The following is a 17,202-nucleotide window of genomic DNA, read 5'->3' as shown; positions in this document are numbered from 1 at the left end:
CGCGCCTCCGGGGCCGCGTTAACGCGAAACAGCCACGAAGTACAAAACAGTCGAGAAGGGAAGATGCACTTTTAATCGCGAAATTACGCGTGCATTGAGGCTGATTCCTAATGAACGTAAAAAGTAAGCATTCATGGGAAAAGCCATTTTTGAAAGAAAACATACAGTTATGAATCTAAATAATAATTATTGGTCAAAATAGATTAATTATATTTTTTATTTTTATTATAATAGTAATTCAAAAGCCTGATGCGCAGGATTGTCATAGCTACATGTGCAATAGTAAAGCAATTTTTTGTAAGAAATTATTGTCAGTATAGTAGCATTTGTTAATGATTTTTTGAAGAGTCCGATTCTTCTTTTAAACTCAAATAATAATACTCGCCATATCCTGTATCTGTTGGAGCGAAATGGGTTAACCTGTTAGTTGTGTATGTACAACTGGTATATTTGTCGTATGTAGGTAACAGTGGTATAAAATAGGTACACAATACACGCTTTTAAAATAAGGTTATACAGTTTGTCCAGAAATATAGCGTAGTAAATTAAAGCTTCGTGTGGATAAGCACTCTAATATAAATACATAGAGGAAACGGAGGTAATATGGAATTCCCCAATGAAATAAGTATTGCACTACCACTTGTGTTATAACAAAGGAATATGTTTGTAGGAGAATGAAAAAATAATACAGAAATAAAAGCGAATGAATTTCAATCGTATTTACTTTTGTAGAAGAGTTGAAGTATTTTCATGAAATCGAAAAGTTTCTAATCTTTTCTGCAACTGTTCCTTTTTATTTCTTGAACTGTTGGCGATTGTTGCGAAGTGAAGATAGTTTGAATGCGTATTCGTTTATTGCGGGAGGTTCTGTGAAATTTTGTGATTATTTGTAAAAATTTTAAATCAGCTTGTTGGTGATACAGAATCCTGTTCTATTAACGATTAATCCACGTTATTTGATTAACGATTTTTTTAAAAATTTTTTAAACATATTTGGTTAGCCCCAATGTATCCTATTACCACCAGTAAAACATAAAAGATTATGGGATACAAATTATACGATTAGAGCCTTTGCAGTAATAAATGCAAAGAAAATTGGTCCAAATAAAGCAGACAAACTATCTTCTGTATTCAAAACCATATTGCAAACAATTCTCAACAGTGATATATTAATATGTTCATTCCACAAAATTTGTCTTCCACAAAAGAAAACCAGGGCTCCATATTATCTGCAAAAAACTCGAATGGAAAAGTACATTTTACCAAATAAAGTTAAAATTTCCCAAGTAAAAGTTTTCTTTTCTGTTTAAAGTTCTTAAATATAAGAGAAATGTACGAGAATTAAATTCAAGTCAAATTTAAACCATTTAATGCATTAGTTTATGAAAAATCGTCAAAAAAAACAAATTCGGCTTCCATATTACCACCTCCTCTCCCCTAACAATTGATCATGATCGTGCAGAAGGTTGAAGCCCTCGTCTTCCAATATTCCTGTCTCTTTACTTGCCTAGTGCCCCAGACATGTTCATTTTTCCATTCGATTAATTTTACAACCAACGCTATGATTATTTCTGGACCACCTATATTTAACAAATCCCTCGGATTAACGCAAATGCATTGTTACTTTGACCGACTGCAGCCCCTGAATGATCTTTGTTACTGTCAGTACATTCATATCAGAACGAAAGATATTTTTCAGCCGATTGTATTGTAAGTTTCAGAATTTATCAGGATGGTTTCATCCAGTGATTAATCGACGATTTCGTTGAGAGTGCACGCGGCGCAGAGATCCCTCCTTACAGGCGGTGCAGCTAGGCTTTCGCGTAGCATTGCTCATCTGAAATGTAAATACGATCCATCAGCGGGGTGTGGTGGTCAATGAGCGGTGGCGCGACAATGTTGGTTCGTTAGTCACTGCGTCTCCTCCCCGCCCTGACATGTTCCAGTTTGAGCTGTGCTAATTATGAAGCCAGGAACGCGTGTTTTCGTTCGCCTGCGTTTCGCACCTGTGCAGCTGGTCGAGAGCCCATTATTAAGCGGTCTAATGAACGATCAAAGCGCCGTTCTCCCAATGGCGTCTATTTTCTCCAAGTTTTACGTATTCATTCCCATTCCGCTCTACGTGGTATGTGGAACTATGGCTTGGTGGCCAGTAGCTATGTATGTGCTGTTTAGATTACCGCTTTCGATCGTTTTGGATCGTGGGAATTGTTCAGTGTAATCTTTTATCGCTTAATCTATTACCAACCACTGATAGGCCGTTATTAATCGACTGTGATACTATTTGCTATTAACGATAGTGTCTGTTGGCTGTGACGCCATTCACACTTCCTCGGCTGTAATCTATAATTTCGTTCTGTGCATTCAGATAAATGAATTGATAAACGAGGATCGTGTTAAGCTCTGTTCTCGTGGATCTTTAATATAGGATTAATATTAATTAGATTCTGGGGTAGTCGCTCTTTGAGCTGATCGGTTCGTTTTCATCTTGAGTTAATGAGCATTCGCGGGAACTTTGACAGTTTACTCTAGCTATTCGCACAGTTGAATTCGTGGGCATACTGCAAAGTCTTCTTTTTATTGAAAATGTAAATTTAGTAGCTGATTCCTGTTTTAAAGGATGAGTGATGGACAGTTTGTATACTTATTGAATATTTATTTTACAAGTATGTTATTCGAATATACATATTGTTGATTCATGTTATTGACGAATAAGTTTGGTTTGAAATAATGGAAAATTTAGTACATAGTTTATGTAAGTAACTTTTTTACTGAATACTGTTAATGCTTTTGAAGGGTTATGATTTATAGTTTCTATGGTTTCTATGGTTTCTATTTTGAGAGATTTTTGGGAAAATATTCGATTTGCTTTATACACTAACTTTTTTCTCAACACTTTAATATACGTGGCGTACGTTAATATAATTTTACAATATTAATAGTAAGGTTGCTAAAAGAAATTTGCGCTAACATATTATAATAAGCATAAGAAACCTTAGATTACCTTATTTTCTGAAAAAAATATTTTATTAATAACGAACAGTAGAGTTTTATTAATCGATATACTCTACTTCAGTAGATCATTTTCTATTTCGAGTAGTTTACCAAAGAAGTTTTATATGATCAATGACATAACCTACACATATGATAAGTATTAATATTAAATAGTAATGTGAAATATGAATATTCGGTATGAAACCTAGTAATCAGTATTCAGTATTTATGAAATATGTACATATGTATAATACATGTATATTTTATGGCTTATAACCTAACCTTAAAATATCAAACTACGGTACCTATATTTACACTCGAGTAACACATCAACAGCGCACGAAAACTCATTTTCTCATAAATTATATCTTTGCAAGCATTGCTGTTATTGATCGATAAATTCTGTTTAAGTAAATAATATTCTCTATTTTGAGCTGCCTGTTTTTACTCTCTGTTTGGAGAAATGCAATACGTATTTCGTTCGCTATTTTTTAAAATGTATTTTCATCATTGAATTCTGTTTCTTCATGTTACTGTTATGAAATAAAATCCCAAAGCCAGCTTAGTATTTTTTTCATTACTGTTTTTCTTTTTTGATCCAGATTTTACAGTGTTTTGGAAATTGAAAAAATTGAAGTATTTATAACACTGCAGTAGTTATTTGCAAGCCATAGATTTTCTTTTGTGGATTTCTTTCATTTAGTGGGCGTTTGTATAGTATATATTACTATCAAATGTTTTTTTGTCTCAACAACAGTGGCGTAGCTATAGGGGGACAGTTGTGTGCAGTACATAAGGGTCCAAGGCGAACAGGGGACTCACTATTTATCGAGTGACATTTTAAATAGCAAATAACCCTTTATTCCATTTTTAATACACCTTTAAACTGTTTGAGAGATATATGAAAAAATTTGATCTTGTAACTATATGAAAAAAAGATACCACAAAATTATATTGCAATATTACTTTAAAGGTCAATACACCACGCATAAAATGGTAGTTTAGACAAAATAAGAATAAATATATTTGTATATACCGTGTTTTTATATTTTCATACCGTGTTTTTATATTTTCATACAGTATTCATCATATTCGTAATATAACTATTTTTCAAATAAGAAGTAAATGTGTTTTTTTGCTTTATTTCTTTCTCTGTACTTTAATGGCTTCCTTATTAACTAGTAACTTAATGATAATTTTTTGTTTGAACCTACATTTCATTTTTATAGCGATCATAACGTAAATAATGTGCTTAAGTAATATGAAGAACATAATGAGATGAAAGGCTCAGAAGATTTCTGGAGAAGGGCTAGGTAGTCCCTAACTATGCCATTGCTTCACAAAATAATGTATAAAATGTATAAGGTATTAGAATGCATAGATTTTTGTTTTTCAATATCGTTTACGTAACTTTGGATCTTAATCGGTTAAGGGACATCATTTTCATAGATTTCATCTCTTCACGGGCGTTCAAATTTCAGCGTAGGTTTCAGTGCAGATTTGTTCGTTTCCTCGAAACGCAATTTCGTCGAACGAAATTATTCCAGTCAACCGCGAAACATTATCGCTCACGGTAGCATGGCATCGTTATCTGTCGTGCGTATGCGTTTTACGGCGAGCATCGTTTTTTCATTGTGAACGCCGATGGAACTTTGTTTCCCCGTTGTTCAGGGACCTCCTCCTTCTTCCTCCTCTTGTTTCCGCACGAAGAATCACCCACGTCGACTTGTTTTCCGACGTGTTCTGCGTTGTTACGCGTGTACGTAGCTACATACCTGAAACAGTGCATCCAGTGTATCCATTCGACTCATTGAGACGTTAAAACCGATAACGCTTCGATTAGAACCAGTGCAGTTCCTCTTCTGTAATCTGTTCTTCAGTTATTCAAATTATTTGTATATCCCTTGTATGTCTTATTCATTTCTATTAAGTTAAAAATTAATTCTAGAGCGGTGATAAATACTGTGTATTATATACAGAGTGTACTATTTAAATTGGATCTGCTGATGAATCTTCGCTGTTGGAAGATTAACTTTTTGTTGGTCCTGATTTAATAGAGTGTTAGTTGATGATTTTGATTAATATAGCACTTGTATATATTTATATAAAAATGAATTATAAAAATCATTGAAGTTTGATCGTTTATATGTCAATATGTATATATTATTAAATTATGTTACATTATATTATGCTTATAACTGCATCATATTCTTATATTTTTCGCATGTAACGGGTCTAACATTTTAACATCGATCTAAAATGTGTCTGTGTAAAGTAGGTTAGATTCTTTTCTCTAACCTTCAGAGTAGCTTATCTAGAGCTACTATCCATTTGTGCCATTTTCAAAATACATAAATGATTATGCAGCACCATTTACTAATGAATGTTTAGTCGATTAGAATGTATAAATATTTTGAAATATAAACTGTAAGTTGTTTATAAATATAGAATGCACACTAAATTTTAAATGACAATTATTTATTTTCTTAACTTTTTTCTAAAAATAAATTAAGACTACTTTCACAATAAATGACCCATTTAACAATCGATCATTACTATTACCGGATCTCGTAATATTTTCGCCTGGAAATATTTTTTTAAAGAAAAGAATTCTTGCGATCACTATGGCAGTAGTATTTTGTTTGAAGTTTAAAGTTATTTTATGATCTTTTTATTTTCATGTGAAAATATTAATTTCCTTCAAACTGTGTATTATAGAATAGATTATTGATTTTGTTTTTTTATCCTGCATAAGAATATAAGAACAAAATATGCGACTCCAGAAAATTTAATTTTGTCTTGGACAGTTTCTGATACACCTATAAATATCCCATGTTCCCATTAAATATTGGCCTTCCAAAAACGTTCTCTCAATTCTATTGAATTATTAATACTTCAGGTTTAAAAATATTTGTATTACCAAGTCTATTACAAATTTAATTGACTATCTTTGAACCGAATATAATTACAAGAGATCTGACTTTTGTGAAATGATAGGATAACAGCCATTATTATTATCTGAAAGTGTTAAGTATAGGCATTCAATAATTTTAGACACGATTAATTGAAATGACATATGTATTGACATAGAATTGATGGAGAGTATCTGTGTAATTTATTACTTTGATTACTTGTGATTTACAATATGTTTGCAATTAATATAGTAAAATTTAGAATATTCGAACTAATCATAGCATAGTAATTTTATTTCTACAGAAAGACAAATCGATTACTTTGAATTATTTTACTAACAATAAATTATGTACAATTGGTGTTAGGTAAAAAAGAAAACCTTTCAATAAAACAGTCATTTTCCAATTTTCGTTTTTGATTCAGAATCTTCTTCAAAATATCATATCTTCTTGAAAGATAATAATTATTCGCTATAAAGTTATCAGCGTTTCTATCATTTGTTTCAAGTACTTTCCTCTAGTTTTAGCTTTGACGAGATAAGATCAGGTTGACAACGCATTACTTAGCCTTAGAACTCTTAACTACTAATCTTAACTTCGCAAGCTCATTGTTAGTAATGAGTTGCAAGATTCTAATTAACAAAGTCTATAATTTGTTCTATCATCAACGTTTTACCGTGCTTTACGTATAAAAATAGTGACTTATATCTGTAATTCCTGTTGAAGATCAAAATCATTTTGGAGCTGTTGGAAGTTTTGAATTTCAATTTTGTGTTATGGATTTGGACTTTACTATGTTCTTCGTTTTTGAAGATAAAGATCTCTTTAATTGGATCTTCTTCTGTTAAAAATACAGATTTCATTCTGTGGACTTAATTTTAGATAAATTGAAACTTTTTGAAAATCTGGAAAATCTGGTGGATTAGAATCACTAAATATATTTATATCTGTACAGTATTTGTATGTATACTCTATACCCTGTATATACAGGGTATCCAAAAAGGTTAAGACTAAAAAAAATTCATATAAGCTTATGTCTGAAAATGCTTTATTGAAAAGATATAAGCTTGTGGTTTATGATTTATTATGGCAGTTATAGGAAATGTTCGAAAATTCCTCTCTCTCTACAAGAATGCAGGCTTCCATTCGTCGAATCAGTCATTGCTGACCTCTTTCAAGTATTTCAACTATATTGGAAATAATAGTAAATGCATTTTGAATACATTCCCATATATTAAATCATACAATAAATTATAAATACCTTTAAAAACTTAAATCTTTTTAATAAAGATTTTCGAATATAAGTTTATATGAACTTTTTTCATCTATTTGACCTCAGCAACACGTAGTATAAGTTTGGTCCCATCCTTCTTGGACACCCTGTATAATATACAACGGAAGTACGTCCATCTAGATAAAATTCGTGACCATCATAAGAAGCCTCCCGCGCCATTTTCTTTCGCCGAAATAAAGTAAAATTTATTTGAAATATTTTTTAAAACGAGTTATAGTTTAGGAGGTAATTGCATGCGAAACTTCAAATGGGATATCCTGTATATAAATGAGTAAAATTATGTTTAAGAATAACTTCTACGTGTGAAAAGTATCATTTAGCATATTTTTACTGAGCATGGTTTAGACGAATTTCATTTACAATAAATACTCCAATTTCATCTTTTATTATTTAACTTTTAATGATTGAAAAATGCAAGACTTACGAGTCTCGAATGAAGTCTGTGATGAAACTATTCTTGAATACGGCCAAAGTGGTTTTACTGGTCCTTTGCTTTGATATGTGGTAGCAACTGTTAGGGTAATTTCGAGTGAGATGATTCGTTTTTTTTAGTGTGCCATTACATAACAACTACAACTATTGCAGTTACAAAAATATATTTCTAAAAGACACTACATGTAGAATTAGAATGTACGTGTACAAATAAAAAGTAAGTTTTGATTGAAGAAAAAAAAAAGAAGTTGCAATATATGCAAACTGTTAAATGGTCCGAGTGAGATGACTCTTTTGTTATTCTATTAATTAACATAGTTTATCGCATAATGGTATCAGCCATATCTCATTATAACAATTGAAATATAGTCTCTAAATATTGTATTCATGCACTGCATTCGGGTAAAGCCATTATTTTTTACTAAAACGTTAGTAAATTAAAAATGATAGAACATGCAGAAAATGTTCAGGAGTAGTCAATTATTGTATTACAAATAACTTATTTAATTTCTCAATGTTAAACAAACAGAAGGAACGATGACTTGTAATCAGTATTAACTAACATCACAATATATGGCGTAATATTCGAGTATATTGATACAATTTAAGATTGACTCATCTCACCCGCAGAGTCGTCTCTCATGGAATTACCCTATTTCGTGACCCATAGGTCGAGAAACATTGACACGGGAAAAGGGGAACACCAAGGTAGCAGGATCATAAAACGTACATATGTTCCCAACGCTAGGTCTTCGCTTACTGCAAATACAGGGTGTTTCATTTGGGGCACACTTCGGGGGTTGATTGTATGCTTAAAAACAATGGAAAAAAGTGATATAGATGAATGTCTTATTACCACCCCAATTTCTAAAACCAATTTTGTAAAACTAACGTAGCTTGAAGGTAGTTGAATTTTGAGATTGAAGGGCTACTGATACGTTATCTCAGATCTATGGACTATCATTTTTATCTTTGGTTCATGCAGTTTTTAAATTTCTAGTATGCGTTTTCTTCAAAACAAAAATGGTGGTCCATATTCCCACTTTGTTCCCTAGGACTACTAAACGAAGAGTAGTCTTACAGTACATAGTGACATATCGTACATCTACTTCAAAAGTGACACAACTCAAAAAGCGTGATTTTTAAATTAGCTATAAATTAGTTTTTTAAATGCACCCCTATTCATTATAAAAAGTTTACTATTTAGAGATCAAAATTATAGAATTTATTCAAACAACTCTTCAAATGTAAACTAGAAATTATTTAAATAATAACAAGAAGATAATTTAATGCAAATAACACATAACTATTTTTTGAACTAATTATTTAAGTAAGATAACTTTCATTAAGTAAAACTATTCTTCATGTTAATTACGTACTGAATAAATAATTTTCTCCTAAACTCGTAAATAGTTTTTTGCTTCCCCTCTAAACCATACTTTTTTGAGTTAGGTCACTTTTATTATACATGCGCGATATCTACCACTCATCCAATAAACTCTCGCCATCGTTCCACGACTAATTTTCATTTTCCTATCATTCTGCGCGAGTTGGAACAGGAATTCGCAAATCACTGGACTGTATGGATCCATGGTTGTTGCAGAGCACGCTATCCGATCTCACAATCAGGAAATTGGAAAGCGTTCTAAATGTCACCTCGTCCATAAAGTTACCTTCCCTTCGTTCACGAACGAATCGCCGTTCGCTCGTGTGCCAAACATCGAATCGACTCGACGAAAAACTGTCTTGTCAACTCTGTCGATGACGCGTCTTCGGAGCTAGAATTTTCGCGTGGAGGATCGTCTCGATCGTTCGATCCAGACGTTTAATCGACATGGAGCTACTGGCTGGACAAAAACCGGCCCGGGAACCGGTAGAATTCTGGCCCTGGGACTCGTTACGAATTCTTCGTTTGCGTTTGCCTCCGCCAGCAAGGCGGCTGTTCTGGAAATCGACAGGCTGAATTTCCTCCGTGCGAAAATTAGCGAACTTGTCCGTCTTCCCTGTCGATCGTTATTCCTTGAAACGCGCAATCGGTGGCACTGTGTCGGTTTCCCGACCGAGCCTCGCATTTATCCATTTTATCCTATCATTGAATTATGAAGAGACTGAAACTTTATATAATAGACGCCTGCGGAGGACGACAGTGGGTGCGAGCTAGAGATAGGCATTGCATAGATAAAAAGTTGTTTAACTAACGATTCGACTAAAAGGTGTTTTATCTTTGTTATTCGAAGGTTTTAATAACGCGAGTTATGTTTGTTCCAAGCGCTATGAATGAAGAGATTTACTCGGTGAGCAAAGATACTTTTTTTATTCGAAGAGTGTTTCGTCTAAAGTGTCGAATAAGATTTTTGAATAATCGTCAAATAAAGTGTCCGAAAATAGCCCCAAAATGGTCCTAAAATGATCCCAAAATAGTTCCATAGATAACCCAGTGTGTCCCAAAGTTATCCCAGTGTTTCAGAATTGAGTCTAGAGTTGTCTCAGAGTTGTTTCGGAAGGGTCTCAGAGTTGTCTCAGAGTTGACTGAGATTTGTCTGAGATTTATCTCAGAGTTGTCCCAGAGTTGTTCCAGAGTTGTTCCAGAGTTGTCTTAAAGTAGTACGAAAGTAGTCCTAGAGTTGTCTCAGAGTAAAGGTGTAGGTTCACACTGTATATTATATAACAAAGTTATATAGTTTTTTAGAAAATAGGAAAAAGAGATATTATACATACATCTTTTTTCTTTGCACATGTATAACATCTCTCTTTCCTGTTTTTAAAAAGTTATATGACATTGTCATATACCATGCAGTGTAGACCCTCCTTTATTCCAACACTGGGACATTGGGATATTTTAATCGACGCTTATTCATTATCTTTTTCTCAAATTGTTGAATGAAACGCTCTTCGAATAATAAAAATATCTTTATTTGTCGAATAAATCCATTCATCCATAACGTTTTCACTAAAGATAACCCTAATTATCATAATTAAATTATCTAATCGGAGTTATCTTTATTCGACAAATAACGAATAAAAATTTACTATCTTTTATTTGAACTTCAACATTTTTATCTAAATAAAAATTTGCACATATTTTATGCAAGCGTCGCAGCGGTCAAATAAAATTACAAAATTGTTTGATTAAAAAGGCTGATTTAATACTCGTTCCTCGACGGGATGGAGCGATCGATCGAAGAAGAGTTTTCCTGTGTTTAATCTTGGACAGAGCTGTACACGACCTTTGGTATTTTTTCCTGCGTAAAGAGGGCCATTAGCCGAGTGATATTTGAAGTTCAGGATGAAATGTATTCTGAAGCAATTTTTAGGCTTCGGGAAGTTGTCTCTTTTAGCTTTTAAGATGGTTGCTAAGTAGCTTAAATAGGATTCGAACAAGATACACTAATCTTTAACTGGTTTGATGGAGATCATAGCATTTATGCTAACTTAATTTTTGCGGCAAAATTAGGTAACTAAACAATTGCATCAGAATCGAGTACCAAGTCAATTCTGACCTTTAGAAAATTGTTTTGTATTTTAAACTTACTATTAAGAACAAAAAATACATTACAAATATTAGAAACAAACATGCACAAAACCAAAAGGAAGTTTTTTTTAAATCTGAAAGGAAAGATTTTTATTGTTATAATTCGATGCAATTTGTGAGGAGTGTTGTTTGTTTTTAATAATGGCATGAGTATTGCAAATGAGACGACAGATGAGTCACGAGTGATCCACCATTTACCAGTCGCGGAGGATTAATATTATATACTTGGTATAAAAAACATCTATAGATAAATTAAGGGGATTAATGAAAAGCTGTAAATGTTTGTATTTTAATCTTAATCAATTTTTATAACGCTATTTTAGTGCTTCTATCATATCGTATTATGGTACTGATAATGTACCATTAGGTCGCTAAGACTTCAGTTTAATCCAGAGATCCGTTGAAATTGTTCGTGTAGAGGTATTAAAGTATAAAAGTTGAGATAGGATAGTAATTCTTATATGGAGGTCTATAAACTATCGTGTACAGTCTGTGGATATTTTTAAGTACTTGAAGCTTCAAGGAAAGATTTTTATAAAAATATTTTGAAAATATAGACTAAATTTCTGTACAAGAGATTTTGTTTCCCCAAGTATCGATTTTGAAATTTTCACAATGCGTATACATATATTTATGCTCAGATTGAATTAAATTTTAATAAGTAATTATCATATGCACAATGATATGTTGATAATAGTAAGTGAATCAAACTGTTGAGATATTAATAATTCAGTGGAACAGGTCATTAAAATAAAGAGTTTGATTTAAAAGATAATTTAACTCTTAACTGCCTGGGAAACTAGTATTTCATAGATTTACATTTAATAATTCTTTGCAATCGTAATATTATAAAACACGATTTAAACCGAGTATATTGATCATCTCTTAATACCTTTTTAGTCTTGTTCTTTAGTACAGAAAAAGACAGTACTTTATCTAGAAAAGAAAGAAATTTCTGTTGTATAATGTAAGTTCACGTTAAAAATTACTATATTTCTTCATTAGCGATTCACTGATCAGAAATCTAACAGCAAGTAACACTTGCTTTGAATAATTCTAAGGTACAGAGCTTATAGCAATGAACTTGTGACGAAGAAATACTGTATTCATATCTCTAACAATAAGAATAGATAACATAGTGTAAGTCTTTACTGGCTATAGTTTCACACCTTGTTACTACAAACGAGCTTATAGGCTACATACTAGATTCACATTTCTAGTATCATAAGTGGGGCTAAGAAAGTATGGAACAGTAATTCAAAGACATAATAGAGACAGCGACCAATTTACAGTGAGTAAATACTGCAAATTAAACTTCTAGCTCTGCCAACTGCCACTAGGATTGATAATTTCCTCTCTCTGAATGCCCTTTTTATCAGTCACTTGAATCTTGTCCAACATTCTTGAAACATCTTTTATATCCACGTAAAATATTTCAGCGGAATAAGAAATATCTGTACCGAGAAAGGAAATGGCGCCTGAATTTGCTAAGCTCGGGCACGAGAGTCTCTGTTAACCAGAACGCTCGATAAACTCGTGAATTAAAGGATCCTCGACATTTCTGTCAGCTCTTCGCGAAATTCCGGTCTCGTCAGGACTGAGAGTGCAATTTGCAGAATCGCCGACGTAAAGGCGGGCGAGAAGCGCGCGAAGAATTCATAATGAAATGCGTGATGCTTTCGTTCCTCGGGGCCTCCAGCTAAAGAGGTCTAAAAACAAATTTCGACGTTAATTCGTCGCGGCTTAAGAGCCTGCGCGTTTGCCAGGAAATGGGTGGAACTAAGCTGGCCAGAGGGTGACAGAACAGAAGGAGCAAACAGGACAAAGTATCGGTGTGAACTGTGAAGGAAAGCTCGTGGATAAGGGATGATATCTTGCGAGAGATTTCCTACGATTTAGCTGGAAATTCAGCCTGAGTCCAGCTCTGGCGAGATTTTTATAAGACTTTTAAAATATGTCAGCGGAGGAGATCCAGGAAATTAGTCTTTAGTCCTTATCTTGTGTCATCTGTGGGCCAAGGAAATTCTTTGTAATATCATACCTCCAGTAGTTTTCAATTATACGGGTGTATTGTTAACTGAGAGAACCATTGTAGACTTTGAAGACTTTGCAGAAAAAGTGTACTTTGTTAATGAGTCGTGCAGGCTCATTTTTGGTGTACCCTTTGGTGTATCCTTTGGTGTACACTTTTTTCCCTATCATTAACTCTTAACTGCTATGGTAGGTTTACAGAATTTATACTACCTCACTTTTAATATTTGTTGCGTTAAATATATGTATGAATTGCTTGTAGATGATGATAATAATCATAAACTGGAGAACTGTGAATTTTCTCTATTCTACTGTTAATTATTTTTGATAAAAGAATGGTAGTATGTAATTCTGCCATATTATACTGACTCCTGACATCACACATTCAGTGGAAGTTTCAAATCGTGAAAAATGTTTGAATTTGTTTGAAATTTTGTTTGAAGAATACATAACCAGATATCCAGGATGCACCACCCCTTTCCACACCACTTTTATTATTTTTGCCTGACAGTTTGAATTCAAGTTACTTTTGAATTCTCGAATCCAAGTAACTTGATTTGTGTGAACACGAACTTGACATCGAGCTACTTGAATCCAAGTAGCTTGAATTCAAGGAACTTGACTAATCCGAACAAGGCCTAACATGCGTATAGATAAAAGTACACGAAGTCCAACAATACCAGTCTTCAGTCTTCGCTGGAAAAGGAATCGAGGATGTAGGAAGACGATGGCGATGATAGTTCTTTGTCCCATCAGGCTGGCATTCTCCAAGCGTCGTCTTCGGGTTTTCCAAGTTGGAAACGTGTCCCGCGGAAGCGCAGCTGCGGCCACGATGCAAATTCACCCTGTCGTCGTTACTTTCTCTTTCGAAACGTTCCGCGCGAGCTCGTGAAGACCGCCACTTCCCTTTCCAGGCCCGCCACTTCCGGCGCCTCCAGCGTCTCATTAGCGCGGGGCGAGGCTGGTTCGAGAACCTCGCTCGCTGAGATTGCTCGGCACGATGAATTCCCTTCAGACACAATTTCAGACTACTTCCTCCGTCGTAGAACACATTTTGTTTAGCGGGATTATCGCATTGTCGCGCTTTCTGCACGAAAATCGCCGACAATGGCGTTAAGTGGCATTCAGCGAGTGCAGGGCAAGAGGTTTGTTTCCCGACAGAAAATTCAGCTAATAGTTTCTACTGTTGAGATAAACTGAGAGTGTGTTTAAAGGCTGAATTTAGTAGATGGCGAATTTTTTACGAGAATGATAACCATCATCGTTTTCTTGTCACGTTGTTTTAAGGATAATACATTTTTATACGTGTGGGCGTAACTGTATGTGGTGCATGGACAGTTAAATTTTCGATATTTGTGAAGAGAGATTACCTCCGTAGTGGTAGATGGAAAGTTACGTAGTCAAAGTAGTCATACTATTTCTCTTCTTTACTCAGCTGCAGCAATTTACGAGTATGCTATTAATAAACTAATAGGATAGTTCGAAGGCAGTTTTCAATAGAATTTGTTCCCCTGTTTATTAGAAACCTTTTATGAGCTCAATTAATAAGGTTTCAATAACCAATTAATTGGAATTTCTGATATCCCGAGTTTACGACATTCATTATACTGGCAGTAACACTTCAACAATACCTCAATTAAAACTCTTTAATATCTAATAGATAGTCTGTCGAAAAATAAACATCAGTCATTGCAAAGAGTTTCAATCTTAAATCCAACGTTAAGTTGTTAACGAAGAATCTTGTGTTTTGTAATTGTAATCAACATGCAATAGATTTGCAGTGTTCTAAAATTAGTTAAGTTCGTCTAATCTATGTAATAATCAAATGAAGTTTGAAAAGAGATCTAATACGCTCTATTTCTCCGTTGCGTGTTTAACGCAAGATTTAATTACATCACGACAGATGACCTAATTGACATCTAACACGCTTCGTCTTCGAACTCTGGTATTTTTTTGTCACTCGACATCAGCCGATCGCGGATCTGTCACTTTCTCAGCTGTCTGAGCTTTTATCGTTATCGTGACCAAGGGACGCTTCTCTGCCGCTATCTACGTGGACATCGTCCTTGGCATCGACATCAGCGGGGAACTTTGAAATTGATCTGCATACTGTCTCGAGCGTGTCGACGAGCTCCTCCCACACTCTCACTGTTGTATGTCAAACAATAGTCGCTTGATGGTATCTTCCTTTGCGTTGCTCTGTTCTCGATGAAATGTGCTTGCTGTTCCTTCGCGAAATTCTCTCTTTCCTAAGATAGTTCTTAGCTAAAGGCAAAGGTTGAAGACTTCGTTCATTTGAGGCCCACTAATTTGAACTACAAGAAAATCTTGTGTAAAATATGGAGTCGATTTACCGTATAGTTATTGAGAAATTATTAATCAAAGATGAGGCATTTTATATCGTAATATATGGTAGAATAAAAAAAAATACTTGTCAGACATTTTTTATGTCTTCGGTAGAAGTTATATTGAAATGTTATGAAGCGAATATATTAATTTCAATAATATTGTTTGTATAGTTTTTTCGTAATTGCTAATGAAAAGAGATTTCCATAAAAATTTGTCTGTCAATTGGAATGAAGCTAGTCAATTGTAACTAAATATTCGTCAATTGAATATCCTATTTTCATATTGCAACCATTATATTAAAAGTCAACTATTTTCAATAAATCTAAATAGTGTTAAAAATTAGTACTGCAATTTACATAGTATTATACCAATTTAATATTCATGGTCTAGTAACGAACTCCCATTTGACCAACATCGTTGGCTAAGAACTACCATAAGGATGCATCACGAAACACCTGCTGTTGAAGCGTGATATTACAACGATGCCCCTGAAGATTGCAATAATTGGCGTAATTATGCACAGTTTTTATATTTGAGGAACGTGCAGTTAGTTATTATAGATACTACTATTATTAACGGTCTTAATCCTTGGCTGGTAGCGCTTAGGACTTTCGAGATCCCTGCAGATGGATTGGCTTGGATCGGAATGGGTTCAAGTGGGTTTAATGCAACTTGAAGCAAATTGAAGTGTATTAGAGCTGACTTGAATCTATGAACTACTCATACATAATCAATGAGAGTTACTGGACAAATGTAACTTATTAAATATGGATTGTTATTGAAATATTCTGTTTGACCAGGCGTAATATCGATATTTGCGTCGTACTTGGCGGAATAAAAATAGTCGAAAGATGTTAGTATTACGGATTATGGATAACCTAATCCTATCCAATGGCTAATAAACACATGACTCATAATATATCTTTTACTGTGGTGAAATACAAATTGCATAAAAAAAAGAGTTTAGGTATTAATTAAAATTTAGAAAATACAATTTATGGCTTTTGCAACGATGAAGTAATCTAAAAGTACTTCTTTCTTTTCAAATCAGAACAGGCTCCAGAATTGAAGGGTTCAGGCTTAAGGGATGATAGTGTTATGTTACAAATACGTCGTACCGAGTAAATTGAGTTTAAAATTTTAAAGTCAATCTGCTTGTACTATTTATAGGTATAATCTTGATATACTAAAGAATTATAAAACGAACGTTATTAGTACGTACTGCTATTCAATAAAAAATGCAGTCTGATTAACTTTAAATTCAATTTACTCGAAATGCCATATTTGTAACATAACTCCTTCATCCTCTAAGCCCAAGCTCTTCAGATGTTATAGTTTGAACATTTGAAAGTTTGTTATTCTAAAGTTAGAAATCCCTCGCATTATGGAAGCAGAAAAGATAGGGTTGTCATGAGTAACGATCACGCGGAATGCAAATTATACTTCCATATTTCCAGGCATTTCTGCACTCAGAATACGTATTATTTAATACGTATAATTTAATCAAGAAATTGATCTCTTTAAGATTTTTTATTACTGAGACTATATGGTAAATTACTTTCAATCTTCTTGTATGTTTTTATCATATGTTTTCGTAGTTATAATATTTTTTTCAAGGAGATTCTATTACATATATCGCCTGTGTTTTTCCTCAATCA

At 33.6% G+C, this 17,202-nt stretch overlaps 1 protein-coding gene across 3 annotated transcripts in view; it reads left to right on the top strand.

Moving 5' to 3' along the window:
* Positions 1–17,202, top strand: part of Dsd (attractin-like protein dsd) — a 31,751-nt gene that overhangs the window by 2,531 nt on the left and 12,018 nt on the right. The window lies entirely within an intron of this gene.

The sequence above is a fragment of the Calliopsis andreniformis genome, chromosome 9, assembly GCF_051401765.1.
Source record: "Calliopsis andreniformis isolate RMS-2024a chromosome 9, iyCalAndr_principal, whole genome shotgun sequence".
Taxonomy (NCBI): Eukaryota; Metazoa; Arthropoda; class Insecta; order Hymenoptera; family Andrenidae; genus Calliopsis; species Calliopsis andreniformis.
Note: the sequence above shows the minus strand (reverse complement) of the source record. Positions and strands in the feature narration are given on the sequence as shown.